This window comes from Camellia sinensis, unplaced genomic scaffold (genome assembly GCF_055761805.1).
Source record: "Camellia sinensis isolate YWXY unplaced genomic scaffold, ASM5576180v1 Unanchor6, whole genome shotgun sequence".
NCBI lineage: Eukaryota > Viridiplantae > Streptophyta > Magnoliopsida > Ericales > Theaceae > Camellia > Camellia sinensis.
In genome coordinates, this window is record NW_028129474.1 from 7,353,270 (window position 1) to 7,370,091 (window position 16,822).

The following is a 16,822-nucleotide window of genomic DNA, read 5'->3' on the forward strand; positions in this document are numbered from 1 at the left end:
GGGTCCGAATAAGTGTCCGACTGTTTAAACGCTAATGCATGAGAAATGGCAAGTACACACCATAATTACATATCTGCCATCATGCAAGAGGGTCGGAATAAGTGTCCGAGTGTTTAAGCCCTAATGCATGAGAAACGGCAAGTAACACCATAATTACATATCTGCCATCATGCAAGAGGGTCCGAATAAGTGTCCGAGTGTTTAAATCCTAATGCATGAGAAATGGAAAGTAAACACCATAATTACATATCTGTCATCATGCAAGAGGGTCGGAATAACTGTCCGAGTGTTTAAACCCTAATGCATGAGAAATGGCAAGTAAACACCGTAATTACATATCTGCCATCACGCAAGGGGGTCGGAATAAGTGTCCGAGTGTTTAAGCCCTAATGCATGAGAAACGGCAAGTAACACCATAATTACATATCTGCCATCATGCAAGAGGGTCCGAATAAGTGTCCGAGTGTTTAAATCCTAATGCATGAGAAATGGAAAGTAAACACCATAATTACATATCTGTCATCATGCAAGAGGGTCGGAATAACTGTCCGAGTGTTTAAACCCTAATGCATGAGAAATGGCAAGTAAACACCGTAATTACATATCTGCCATCATGCAAGGGGGTCCGAATAAGTGTCAGAGTATTTAAACCCTAATGCATGAGAAATGGCAAATAAACACCATAATTACATATTTGTCATCATGCAAGCGGGTCCGAATAAGTGTCCGACTGTTTAAACGCTAATGCATTAGAAATGGCAAGTACACACCATAATTACAAATCTGCCATCGTGCAAGGGGGTCCGAATAAGTGTCCGAGTGTTTAAACCCTACTGCATGAGAAATGGCTAGTAAACACCATAACTACATATCTGCCATCACGCAAGAGGGTCGGAGTAAGTGTCCGAGTGTTTAAAACCTAATGCATGAGAAATGGCAAGTAAACACCATAATTACATAGCTGCCATCATGCAAGAGGGTCCGAATAAGTGTCCGAGTGTTTAAACCCTAATGCATGAGAAATGGCAAGTAAACACCATAATTACATATCTACCATCATGCAAGCGGGTCTGAATTAGTGTCCGAGTATTTATACCCTAATGCAAGAGAAATGGTAAATAAACACCGTAATTACATATCTGCCATCATGCAAGAGGGTCCGAATAAGTGTCCGAGTGTTTAAATCCTAATGCATGAGAAATGGCAAGTAAACACCATAATTACATATCAGCCATCATGCAAGAGGGTCAGAATAAGTGTCCGAGTGTTTAAACCCTAATGCATGAGAAATGGCAAGTAAACACCATAATTACATATCTGCCATCATGCAAGGGGGTCCGAATAGGTGTCCCAGTATTTAAACCCTAGTGCATGAGAAATGGCAAATAAACACCATGATTAAATATTTGTCATCATGCAAGAGGGACCGAATCAGTGTCCGACTGTTTAAACATTAATGCATGAGAAATGGCTAGTACACACCATAATTACATATCTGTCATTATGCAAGAGGGACCGAATAATTGTCCGATTGTTTAAACCCAAACGCATGAGAAATGGCAGGTAAAGACCATAATTACATATCTGCCATCCTGCAAGAGAGTCTGAGTAAGTGTCCGAGTATTTATACCCTAATGCAAGAGAAATGGCAAATAAACACCATAATTACATATCTGCCGTCATGCAAGATGGTCTGGATAAGTTTCCGAGTGTTTAAACCCTAATGCATGACAAATGGAAAGTATACACCATAATTACATATCTGCCATCATGCAAGAGGGCCTGAATAAGTGTCCAAGTGATTAAACCCTAACGCATGAGAAATGGCAAGTAAACACCATAATTACATATCTGCCATCACGTAGGAGGGTCCGAATAAGTGTTCGAGTATTTAAACCCTAATGCATGAGAAATGGAAAATAAACACCATAATTACATATTTGTCATCATGCAAGAGGGTTCGAATAAGTGTTCGAGTGTTTAAACCCTAATGCATGAGAAATGGCAAGTAAACGCCATAATTACATATCTGCCATCATGCAAGAGGGTCCGAATAAGTGTCCGAGTGTTTAAACCCTAATGCATGAGAAATGGCAAATAAACACCATAATTACATATCTGCCATCATGCAAGAGGGTCCGAATAGGTATCCGAGTGATTAAACGCTAATGCATGAGAAACGGCAAATAAACACCATAATTACATATCTGCCGTCGTGCAAGAGGGTTCGAATAAGTGTCCTACTGTTAAAGCCCAAATGCATGAGAAATGGTGATTAAACACCATAATTACATATCTTCCATCATGCAAGAGGGTCCGAATAAGTGTCTGAGTGTTAAACATTAATGCATGAGAAATGATAAATAAACTCCATAATTACATATCTGCCATCGTGCATGAGGATCCGAATAAGTGTCCGAGTGTTAAAGCCCTAATGCATGACAAATGGCAAGTAAACACCATAATTACATATCTTCAATCACGTTTGCGGGTCTGAATAAGTGTCCGAGTGTTTAAACCCTAATGCATGAGAAATGGTAAATAAACACCACAATTACATATGTGCCATCATGCAAGGGGGTCTGAATAAGTGTCCGAGTATTTAAGCCCTAATGCATGAGAAATGGCAAGTAAACACCATAATTATATATCTGCCATCATGCAAATGGGTCTGAATAAGTGTCCGAGTATTTATACCCTAATGCAAGAGAAATGGTAAATAAACACCATAATTACATATCTGCCATCATGCAAGAGGGTCCGAATAAGTGTCCAAGTGTTTAAATCCTAATGCAAGAGAAATGGCAACTAAACACCATAATTACATATCTGCCATCATGCAAGAGGGTCGGAATAAGTGTCCTAGTGTTTAAACCCTAATGCATGAGAAATGGCAAGTAATCACCATAATTACGTATCTGCCATCACACAAGGGGGTCCGATAAAGTGTCCCAGTATTTAAACCCTAATGCATGAGAAATGGCAAATAAACACCATAATGAAATATCTGTCATCATGCAAGAGGGTTCGAATAAGTGTCCGACTGTTTAAACGCTAATGCATGAGAAATGGCAAGTACACACCATAATTACATATCTGCCATCATGCAAGAGGGTCCGAATAAGTGTCCGAGTGTTTAAACCCTACTGCATGAGAAATGGCTAGTAAACACCATAATTACATATATATGCCATCAAGCAAGAGGGTCGGAGTTAGTGTCTGAGTGTTCAAAACCTAATGCATGAGAAATGGTAATAAACAACATAATTACATATCTGCCATCATGCAAGAGGGTCCGAATAAGTGTCCGAGTGTTTAAGCCTAATGCATGAGAAATGGAAAAGAAACACCGTAATTACATATCTGCCATCAGGCAAGAGGGTCCGAATAAGTGTCCAAGTGTTTAAACCCTAATGCGTGAGAATTGGCAAATAAACACCATAATTACATATCTGTCGTCGTGCAAGAGGGTCCGAATAAGTGTCCTAGTGTTAAAGCCCAAATGCATGAGAAATGGGGATTAAACACCATAATTACATATCTTCCATCATGCATGAGGGTCCGAACAAGTGTCTGAGTGTTTAAACCGTAATGCATGAGAAATGATAAATAAAGTCCATAATTACATATCTGCCATCATGCATGAGGGTCCGAATAAGTGTCCGAGTGTTAAAGCCCTAATGCATGAGAAACGGCAAGTAAGCACCATAATTACATATCTGCCATCACGTAAGTGGGTCTGAATAAGTGTCCAGGTGTTTAAACCTGAATGCATGAGAAATGGCAAATAAACACCACAATTACATATCTGCCATCATGCATGGGGTTCCGAATAAGTGTCCGAGTGTTTAAGCCCTAATGCATGAGAAATGGCAAGTAAACACCATAATTACATATCTGCCATCATGCAAGCGGGTCTGAATAAGTGTCCGAGTATTTATACCCTAATGCAAGAGAAATGGTAAAGAAACATCATAATTACATATCTACCATCATGCAAGAGGGTCCGAATAAGTGTCCGAGTGTTTAAATCCTAATGCATGAGAAATGGCAAGTAAACACCGTAATTACATATCAGCCATCATGCAAGAGGGTCAGAATAAGTGTCCGAGTGTTTAAACCCTAATGCATGAGAAATGGCAAGTAAAGACCATAATTACATATCTGCCATCATGCAAGCGGGTCTGAATAAGTGTCCGAGTATTTATACCCTAATGCAAGAGAAATGGTAAAGAAACACCATAATTACATATCTGCCATCATGCAAGAGGGTCTGAATAAGTGTCCGAGTGTTTAAACCCTACTTCATGAGAAATGGCTAGTAAACACCATAATTATATATCTGCCATCATGCAAGAGGTTCGGAGTAAGTGTCCGAGTGTTTAAACCCTAATGCATGAGAAATGGCAAGTAAACACTATAATTACGTATCTGCCATCATGCAAGAGGGTCCGAATAAGTGTCCGAGTGTTTAAACCCTAATGCATGAGAAATGGCAAGTAAACACCATAATTACATATCTGCCATCATGCAAGCGGGTCTGAATAAGTGTCCGAGTATTTATACCCTAATGCTAGAGAATTGGAAAATAAACACCGTAATTACATATCTGCCATCAAGCAGGAGGGTCCGAATAAGTCTCCGAGTGTTTAAACCCTAATGCATGAGAATTGGCAAACAAACACCATAACTACATATTTACCGTCGTGCAAGAGGGTACGAATAAGTGTCCTAGTGTTAAAGCCCAAATGCATGAGAAATGGGGATTAAACACCATAATTACATATCTACCATCATCCATGAGTGTCCGAACAAGTGTCTGAGTGTTTAAACCGTAATGCATGAGAAATGATAAATAAACTCCATAATTACATATCTGCCATCATGCATGAGGGTCCGAATAAGTATCCGAGTGTTAAAGCCCTAATGCATGAGAAATGACAAGTAAACACCATAATCACATATCTGCCATCACGTAAGCGGGTCTGAATAAGTGTCCGGGTGTTTAAACCCTAATGCATGAGAAATGACAAATAAAAAACCACAATTACATATCTGCCATCATGCATGGGTGTCCGAATAAGTGTCCAAGTGTTTAAGCCCTAATGCATGAGAAATGGCAAGTAAACACTATAATTACATATCTGCCATCATGCAAGTGGGTCTGAATAAGTGTCCGAGTATTTATACCCCAATGCAAGAGAAACGGTAACTAAACTCCATAATTACATATCTGCCATCATGCAAGAGGGTACGAATAAGTGCCCGAGTGTTTAAATCCTAATGCATGAGAAATGGCAAGTAAACACCATAATTACATATCTGCCATCATGAAAGAGGGTCGGAATAAGTGTCTGAGTGTTTAAACCCTAATGCATGAGAAATGGCAAGTAAACACCATAATTACATATCTGCCATCATGCAGGGGTGTCCGAATAAGTGTCCCAGTATTTAAACCCTATTGCATAAGAAATGGTAAATAAACACCATCATTAAATATCTGTCATCATGCAAGAGGGTCCGAATAAGTGTCCGACTGTTTAAACGCTAATGCATGAGAAATGGCAAGTACACACCATAATTACATATCTGCCATCATGCAAGAGGGTCTGAATAAGTGTCCGAGTGTTTAAACCCTACTGCATGAGAAATGGCTAGTAAACACCATAATTACATATCTGCCATCACGCAAGAGGGTCGGAGTAAGTGTCCGAGTGTTTAAAACCCAATGCATGAGAAATGGCAAGTAAACACCATAATTACATATCTGCCATCATGCAAGAGGGTCCGAATAAGTGTCCGAGTGTTTAAACCCTAATGCATGAGAAATGGCAAGTAAACACCATAATTACATATCTGCCATCATGCAAGGGGGTCCGAATAAGTGTCCCAGTATTTAAACCCTAATGCATGAGATATGGCAAATAAAAACCATAATTAAATATCTGTCATCATGCAAGAGGGTCCGAATAAGTGTCCGACTGTTTAAACGCTAATGCATGAGAAATGGCAAGTACACACCATAATTACATATCTGTCATCATGCAAGAGTGTTCGAATAAGTGTCCGAGTGTTGAAACCCTACTGCATGAGCAATGGCTAGTAAACACCATAATTACATATCTGCCATCATGCAAGAGGGTCGGAGTAAGTGTCTGAGTGTTTAAAACCTAATGCATGAGAAATGGTAAATAAACAACATAATTACATATCTGCCATCATGCAAGAGGGTCCTAATATGTGTCCGAGTGTTTAAACCCTAATGCATGAGAATTTGCAAATAAACACCATAATTACATATCTGCCGTCGTGCAAGAGGGTACGAATAAGTGTCCTAGTGTTAAAGCCCAAATGCGTGAGAAATGGGGATTAAACACCATAATTACATATCTTCCATCATGCATGAGTGTCCGAACAAGTGTCTGAGTGTTTAAACCGTAATGCATGAGAAATGGTAAATAAACTCCATAATTACATATCTGCCATCATGCATGAGGGTCCGAATAAGTATCCGAGTGTTAAAGCCCTAATGCATGAGAAATGGCATGTAAACACCATAATCACATATCTGCCATCACGTAAGCGGGTCTGAATAAGTGTCTTGGTGTTTAAACCCTAATGCTTGAGAAATGACAAATAAAAAACCACAATTACATATCTGCCATCATGCATGGAGGTCCGAATAAGTGTCCGAGTGTTTAAGCCCTAATGCATGAGAAACGGCAAGTAAACACTATAATTACATATCTGCCATCATGCAAGCGGGTCTGAATAAGTGTCCGAGTATTTATACCCTAATGCAAGAGAAACGGTAACTAAACTCCATAATTACATATCTGTCATCATGCAAGAGGGTCCGAATAAGTGCCCGAGTGTTCAAATCGTAATGCATGAGAAATGGCAAGTAAACACCATAATTACATATCTGCCATCATGAAAGAGGGTCGGAATAAGTGTCTGAGTGTTTAAACCCTATTGCATGAGAAATGGCAAGTAAACACCATAATTACATATCTGCCATCATGCAGGGGTGTCCGAATAAGTGTCCCAGTATTTAAACCCTAATGCATAAGAAATATGAAATAAACACCATAATTAATTATCTGTCATCATGCAAGAGGGTCTGAATAAGTGTCCGACTGTTTAAACGCTAATGCATGAGAAATGGCAAGTACACACCATAATTACATATCTGCCATCATGCAAGAGGGTCTAAATAAGTGTCCGAGTGTTTAAACCCTACTGCATGAGAAATGGCTAGTAAACAACATGATTACATATCTGCCATCACGCAAGAGGGTCGGAGTAAGTGTCCGAGTGTTTAAAACCCAATGCATGAGAAATGGCAAGTAAACACCATAATTACATATCTGCCATCATGCAAGAGGGTCCGAATAAGTGTCCGAGTGTTTAAACCCTAATGCATGAGAAATGACAAGTAAACACCATAATTACATATCTGTGATCATGAAAGGGGGTCCGAATAAGTGTCCCAGTATTTAAACCCTAATGCATGAGATATGGCAAATAAAAACCATAATTAAATATCTGTCATCATGCAAGAGGGTCCGAATAAATGTCCAAGTGTTTAAACCCTAATGCAAGAGAATTGGCAAATAAAAACCATAATTACGTATCTGCCATCATGCGAGAGGGTCCGAATAAGTGTTCGAGTGTTTAAATCCTAATGCATGAGAAATGGAAAATAAACACCATAATTGCACATCTGCCATCATGCAAGAGGGTCCGAATAAGTGTCCTACTGTTAAAGCCCTACTGCATGAGAAATGGTGATTAAACACCATAATTACATATCTGCCATCATGCAAGAGGGTCCGAATAAGTATCTGAGTGCTTAAATCCTAATGCATGAGAAATGGCTAGTAAACACCATAATTACATATCTGCCATCATGCAAGAGGTTCACAGTAAGTGTCCGAGTGTTTAAAACCTAATGCATGAGAAATGGCAAGTAAACACCATAATTACATATCTGCCATCGTGCAAGGGGGTCCGAATAAGTGTCCGAGTGTTTAAACCCTAATGCATCAGAAATGGCAAGTAAACACCATAATTACATATCTGCCATCATGCAAGAGGGTCCGAAGAAGTGTCCGAGTATTTAAACCCTAATGCATGAGAAATGGAAAATAAACACCATAATTATTTATCTGCCGTCATGCAAGAGGGTTCGAATAAGTGTCCGAGTGTTTACACCCTAATGCACGAGAAATGGCAAACGAACACCATAATTACATATTTGCCCTCATGCAAGAGGGTCCGAATCAGTGTCCGAGTGTTTAAACCATAATGCATGAGAAATGGCAAGTAAACGCCATAATTACATATCTGCCGTCATGCAAGGGGGTCCGAACAAGTGTCCGGGTGTTAAAGCCCTAATGCATTAGAAATGGTGATTAAACACCATAATTACATATCTGCCATAATGCAAGAGAGTCTGAATACGTGTCTGAGTGTTTAATCCCTAACGCATGAGAAATGACAAAGAAACACCATAATTACATATCTGCCATCATGGAAGAGGGTCCGAATAAGTGTCCAACTGTTTAAACCCTAATGCATGAGAAATGACAAGTAAACACCATAATTACATATCTGCCATCATGCAAGAGGTTCCGAATATGTGTCCGACTGTTTAAGCCCTAATGCATGCGAAATGGCAAGTAAACACCATAACTACATATCTGCCATCATGCAAGAGGGTCCGAATAAGTGTCCGAGTGATTAAACAGTAATACATGGGAAATGGCAAATAAACACGATAATTACATATCTGCCATCATGCAAGAGGGTCCGAATAAGTGTCCGAGAGTTTAAACCCTAATGCATGAGAAATGACAAATAAACATCATAATTACATATCTGCCATCATGCAAGAGGGTCCGAATGAGTGTCCGAGTGTTTAAACCCTAATGCGTGGGAAATGGCAAATAAACACCATAATTACATATCTGCCATCGTGCAAGAGGGTCCGTATAAGTGTCCGATTGCTTAAGCCCTAATGCATGAGAAATGGCAGGGAAAGAGCATAATTATATATCTGCCATCATGCAAGAGGGCCTGAATAAGTGTCCGAGTATTTATACCCTAATGCAAGAGAAATGGCAAATAAACACCATAATTGCATATCTGCCATCATGCAAGAGGGTCGGAATAAGTGTCCGAATATTTAAACCCTAATGCATGAGAAATAGCAAGTAAACACCATAATTACATATCTGCCATCATGCAAGAGGGTTCGAATAAGTGTCCAAGTGATCAAACCCTAATGCATGAGAAATGGCAAGTAAACACCATAATTATACATCTGCCGTCATGCAAGAGGATCCGAATAAGTGTCTGAGTATTTAAACCCTAATGCTTGAGAAATGGCAAATAAACACCATAATTACATATCCGCCATCATGCAAGTGGGTCCGAAGAAGTGTCCGAGGGTTTAAACCCTAATGCATGAGAAATGGCAAGTAAACGCCATAATTACGTATCTGCCATCATGCAAGAGGGTCCGAATAAGTGTCTGAGTGTTTAAACCCCAATGCATGAGAATTGGCAAATAAACACCATAATTATATATCTGCCATCATGCGAGAGCGTCCGAAGAAGTGTTCGAGTGTTTAAACCCTAATGCATGAGAAATGGCAACTAAACACCATAATTACATATCTGCCATCATGCTGGAGGGTCCGAATAAGTGCCCTAGGGCTAAAGCCCTAATGCTTGAGAAATGGTGATTAAACACCATTATTACACATCTGCCATCATGCAAGAGGGTCCGAATAAGTATCTGAGTGTTTAAATCGTAAAGCATGAGAAATGATAAATAAACACCACAATTACATATCTGCCATCATGCATGAGGGTCGGAATAAGTGTCCGAGTGTTTAAACCCTAATGCATGAGAAATGGTAAGTAAACACCATAATTACATATCTGCCATCATGCAAGGGGGTCCGAATAAGTGTCCCAGCATTTGAACCCTAATGCATGAGAATTGAAAAATAAACACCATAAATAAATATGTGCTACCATGCAAGAGGGTCCGAATAAGTGTCTGAGTGTTTAAACGCTAATGCATGATAAATGGCAAGTAAACACCATAATTACAAATCTGCCATCATGCAAGAGGGTCCGAATAAGTGTCCGAGTGTTTAAAACCAACTGCATGAGAAATGGCTAGTAAACACCATAATTACATATATGCCATAATGCAAGTGGGTCGGAGTAAGTGTTCGAGTGTTTAAACCGTAATGCATGAGAAATGGCGATTAAACACCACAATTACATATCTGCCATCATGCAAGAGAGTCCGAATAAGTGTCCGAGTCTTTAAACCCTAATGCATGAGAAATGGCAAGTAAACACCATAATTACAAATCTGCCATCATGCAAGAGGGTCCGAATAAGTGTCCGAGTATTTAAACCCTAATGCATGAGAAACGGCAAATAAAGACCATAATTAAATATCTGCCATCATGCAAGAGGGTCCAAATAAGTGTCCGAGTGTGTAAACCCTAATGGATGAGAAATGGCAAGTAAACGCCATAATTACATATCTGCCATCATGCAGGAGGGTCCGAATAAGTGTCCGAGTGTTTAAACCCTAACGCATGAGAAATGGCAAGTAAACACCATAATTACAAATCTGCCATCATGCAAGAGGGTCCGAATAAGTGTCCGAGTGTTAAAGCCCTAATGCATTAGAAATGGTGATTAAACAAGATAATTACATATCTGCCATAACGCGAGAGGGTCCGATTACGTGTCGGAGTGTTTAATCCCTAATGCATGAGAAATGATAAAGAAACACTATAATTACATATCTGCCATCATGCAAGAGAGTCCGAATAAGTGTCCGAGTGTTTAAACCCTAATGCGTGGGAAATGACAAGTAAACACCATAATTACATATCTGCCATCATGCAAGAGGTTCCGAATAAGTGTCCGAGTGTTTAAGCCCTAATGCATGGGAAATGGCAAGTAAACACCATAACTAGATATCTGCCATCATGCAAGAGGGTCCGAATAAGTGTCCGAGTGGTTAAACCGTAATGCGTGGGAAATGGCAAATAAACACTATAATTACATATCTGCCATCATGCAAGAGGGTCCGATTAAGTGTCCGAGTATTTAAACCCTAATGCGTGAGAAATGGCAAATAAACACCATAATTACATATCTGCCATCATGCAAGAGGGTCCGTATAAGTGTCCGAGTGTGTAAACCCCAATGCTGAGAAATGGCAAATAAACGCCATAATTACATATCTGCCATCATGCAAGAGGGTCCGAATAAGTGTCCGAGTGTTTAAACCCTAATGAATGAGAAATGGCAACTAAACACCATAATTACATATCTGCCATCATGAAAGAGGGTCCTAATAAGTGTCCGAGTGTTAAAGCCCTAATGCATTAGAAATGGTGATTAAACACGATAATTACATATCTGCCATAATGTAAGAGGGTCCGATTAAGTGTCTGAGTGTTTCATCCCTAATGCATGAGAAATGATAAAGAAACACCATAATTACAAATCTGCCATCATGCAAGAGAGTCCGAATAAGTTTCCGAGTGTTTAAACCCTAATGCATGGGAAATGACAAGTAAACACCATAATTACATATCTGCCATCATGGAAGAGGTTCCGAATAAGTGTCCGTGTGTTTAAGCCCTAATGCATGGGAAATGGCAAACAAACACCATAATTACATATCTGCCATCATGCAAGAGGGTCCGATTAAGTGTCTGAGTGTTTAAACCCTAATGCATGAGAAACGGCAAATAAACACTATAATTACATATCTGCCATCATGCCAGAGGGTCCGAATAAGTGTTCGAGAGTTTAAACACTAATGCATGAGAAATGACAAATAAACATCATAATTACATATCTGCCATCATGCAAAAGGGTCCGAATAAGTGTCCGAGTGTTTAAACCCTAATGAATGGCAAATAAACACCATAATTACATATCTGCCATCATGCAAGGGGTCCGAATAAGTGTCCGATTGTTTGAGCCCTAATGCATGAGAAATGGCTGGTAAACACCATAATTACGTATCTGCCATCATGCAAGAGGGTCTAAATAAGTGTCCGAGTATTTATTCCACTATGCAAGAGAAATGGCAAATAAACACCATAATTACATCTCTGCCATCATGCAAGAGGGTCCGAATAAGTGTCTGAGTGTTTAAACCTTAATGCATGAGAAATGATAAATAAACACTATAATTACATATCTGCCATCATGCAAGAGGGTCTGAATAAGTGTCCGATTGTTTAAGCCCTAATGCATGAGAAATGGAAGGTAAAGACCATAATTACATATCTGCCATCATGCAAGAGGGTCTGAATAAGTGTCTGAGTATTTATACCCGAATGCAAGAGAAATGGCAAATAAACACCATAATTACATATCTGCCATCATGCAAGAGGGTCCGAATAAGTGTCCCAGTGTTTAAACCCTAATGCATCAGAAATGGCAAGTAAACACCATAATTACATATCTGCCATCATGCCAGAGACTCCGAATAAGTGTCCAAGTGATTAGACCCTAATGCATGAGAAATAGGAAGTAAACACCACAATTTCATATCTGCCATCATGCAAGAGTGTCCGAATAAGTGTCCGAGTGTTTAAACCCTAATGCATGAGAAATGGCAAATACACACCATAATTACATATCTGCCATCATGCAAGTGGGTCCGAATAAGTGTCCGTGTGTTTAAACCCTAATGCATGTGAAATGGCAAGTAAACGCCATAATTACATATCCGCCATCATGCAAGAGTGTCCGAATAAGTGTCCGAGTGTTTAAACCCTAATGCATGAGAAATGGAAAATAAACACAATAATTACATATCTGCCATCATGCGAGAGGGTCCGAATAAGTGTCCGAGTGTTTAAACCCTAATACATGAGAAATGGTAAGTAAACACCATAATTACATATCTGCCATCATGCAAGAGGATCCGAATAAGTGACCTAGTGTTAAAGCCCTAATGCATGACAAATGGTGATTAAACACCCTAATTACATATCTCCCATCATGCAAGAGGGTCCGAATAAGTTTCTGAGTGTTTAAACCGAAATGCATGAGAAATGATAAATAAACACCATAATTACATATCTGCCATCATGCATGAGGGTCCGAATAAGTGTCCGAGTGTTAAAGCCCTAATGCATGAGAAATGGCAAGTAAACACCATAATTACATATCTGCCATCACGTAAGCGGGTCTAAATAAGTGTCCGAGTGTTTAAACCCTAATGCATGAGAAATGGCCAATAAACACCATAATTACATATCTGTCATCATGCATGGGGCTCCGAATAAGTGTCCGAGTGTTTAAGCCCTAATGCATGAGAAACGGCAAGTAAACACCACAATTACATATCTGCCATCATGCAAGAGGGTCTGAATAAGTGTCCGAGTATTTATACCCTAATGCATGAGAAATGGTGACTAAACACCATAATTACATATCGGTCATCATGCAAGAGGGCCCGAATAAGTGTCCGAGTGTTTAAACCCTACAGCATGAGAAATGGGTAGTAAACACCATAATTACATATCTGCCATCATGTAAGAGGGTCGGAGTAAGTGTCCGAGTGTTTAAACCCTAATGCATGAGAAATGGCGATTAAACATCATAGTTACATATTTGCCATCATTCAAGAGGGTCCGAATAAGTATCCGAGTGTTTCAACCGTAATGCATGCGAAATGGCAAGCAAACGCCATAATTACATATCTTCCATCATGCAAGAGGGTCCGAATAAGTGTCCGAGTGTTAAAGCCCTAATGCAATAGAAATGGTGATTAAACACCATAATTACATATCTGCCATAATGCAAGAGGATCTTAATAAGTGTCTGAGTGTTTAATCCCTAATGCATGAGAAATGGAAAATAAACACCATAATTACATATCTGCCATCATGCAACAGGGTCTGAATAAGTGTCCGAGTGTTTAAGCCATAATGCATGGGAAATGGCAAGTAAACACCATAACTAGATATCTGCCATCATGCAAAAGGGTCCGAATAAGTGTCCGAGTGTTTAAACCGTAATGCGAGGGAAATGGCAAATAAACACAAAAATTACATATCTGCCATCATGCAAGAGGGTCTGAATAAGTGTCCGAGTGTTTAAACCCTAATGCATCAGAAATGGCAAGTAAACACCATAATTACATATCTGCCATCATGCCGGAGGGTCCGAATATGTGTCCAAGTGACTAAACCCTAATGCATGAGAAATAGGAAGTAAACACCATAATTACATATCTGCCATCACGCAAGAGGGTCCGAATAAGTGTCCGAGTGTTTAAACCCTAATGCATGAGAAATGGCAAATACACATCATAATTACATATCTGCCATCATGCAAGTGGGTCCGAATAAGTGTCCGAGTGTTTAAACCCTAATGCATGAGAAATGGCAAGTAAACACCATAATTATATATCTGCCATCATGGAAGAGGGTCCGAATAAGTGTACTAGTGTTAAAGCCCTAATGCATGAGAAATGGTGATTAAACACCCTAATTACATATCTGCCATCGTGCAACAGGGTCCGAATAAGTGTCCGAGTGTTTAAACCCTAATGCATGAGAAATGGCAAGTAAACACCATAATTAGATATCTGCCATCATGCAAGAGGGTCCGAATAAGTGTCCAAGTGATTAAACCCTAATGTATGAGAAATAGCAAGTAAACACCATAATTACATATCTGCCATCATGCAAGAGGATCCGAATAAGTATCCGAGTATTTAAACCCTAATGCATGGGAAATGGCAAATAAACACCATAATTACATATCTGCCATCATGCAAGTGGGTCCGAATAAGTGTCCGAGTGTTTAAACCCTAATGCATGAGAAATGGAAAATAAACACCATAATTACATATCTGCCATCATGTGAGAGGGTCCGAATAAGTGTCCGAGTGTTTAAACCCTAACGCATGAGAAATGGCAAGTAAACACTATAATTACAAATCTGCCATCATGCAAGAGGGTCCGAATAAGTGTCCTAGTGTTAAAGCCCTAATGCATGAGAAATGGGGATTAAACACCATAATTACATATCTACCATCGTGCAAGAGGGTCCGAATAAGCGTCTGAGTGTTTAAACCGTAATGCATGAGAAATGATAAATAAACACCATAATTACATATCTGCCCTCATGCAAGAGGGTCTGAATAAGCGTCCGATTGTTTAAGCCCTAATGCATGAGAAATGGCAAGTAAAGACCATAATTACATATCTGCCATCATGCAAGAGGGTCTGAATAAGTGTCCGAGTATTTATACCCAAATGCAAGAGAAATGGAAAATAAACACCATAATTACATATCTACCATCATGCAAGAGGGTCCGAATAAGTGTCCAAGTGATTAAACCCTAATGCATGGGAAATAGGAAGTAAACATCATAATTACATATCTGCCATCATGGAAGAGGGTCCGAATAAGTGTCCGAGTATTTAAACCGTAATGCATGAGAAATGCCAAATACACACCATAATTACATATCTGCCATCATGCAAGTAGGTCCGAATAAGTGTCCGAGTGTTTAAACCGTAATACATGTGAAATGGCAAGTAAACGCCATAATTACAAATCTGCCATCATGCAAGAGGGTCCGAATAAGTGTCTGAGTGTTTAAACTCTAATGCATGAGAACTGGCAAATAAACACCATAATTACATATCTGCCATCATGCGAGAGGGTCCGAATAAGTGTCCGAGTGTTTAAACCCTAATGCATGAGAAATGGCAAGTAAACACCATAATTACATATCTGCCATCATGCAAGAGGTCCGAATAAGTTCCCTAGTGTTAAAGCCCTAATGCATGAGAAATGGTGATTAAACACCCTAATTACATACCTGCCATCATGCAAGAGGGTCCGAATAAGTGTCTGAGTGTTTAAACCGTAATGCATGAGAAATGATAAATAAACACCATAATTACATAACTACCATCATGCATGAGGGTCCGAATATGTGTCTGAGAGTTAAAGCCCTAATGCATGAGAAATGGCAAGTAAACACCATAATTACATATCTGCCATCACGTAAGTGGGTCTAAATAACTGTCCGAGTGTTTAAACCCTAATGCAAGAGAAATGGCAAATATACACCATAATCACATATCTGTCGTTATGCAAGGGGGTCGGAATAAGTGTCCGAGTGTTTAAGCTCTAATGCATGACAAATGGCAAGTAAACACCATAATTACATATCTGCCATCATGCAAGAGGGTCTGAATAAGTGTCCGAGTATTTATACCCCAACGCATCAGCAATGGTGACTAAACACCATAATTACATATCTGTCATCATGCAAAAGGGTCCGAATAAGTGTCTGAGTGTGTAAACCGTAATGCATGAGAAATGATAAATAAACACCATAACTACGTATCTGCCATCACGTAAGCGGGTCTAAATAAGTGTCCGAGTGTCTAAACCTAATGTATGAGAAATGGCAATTAAACACCATAATTACATATCTGTCATCATGCAAGGGGTCCGAATAAGTGTCCGAGTGTTTAAACCCTACTGCATGACAAATGGCTAGTAAGCACCATAATTACATATCTGCCATCATGCAAGAGGGTCCGAATAAGTGTCCGAGAATTTAAACCCTAATGCATGAGAAATGGCAAATAAACACCATAATTACATATCTGCCATCATGCAAAAGGGTCCGAATAAGTGTCCGAGTGTTTAAACCGTAATGCATGAGAAGCGGCAAGTAAACGCCATAATTACATATCTGCCATCATGCAAGAGGGTCCGAATTAGT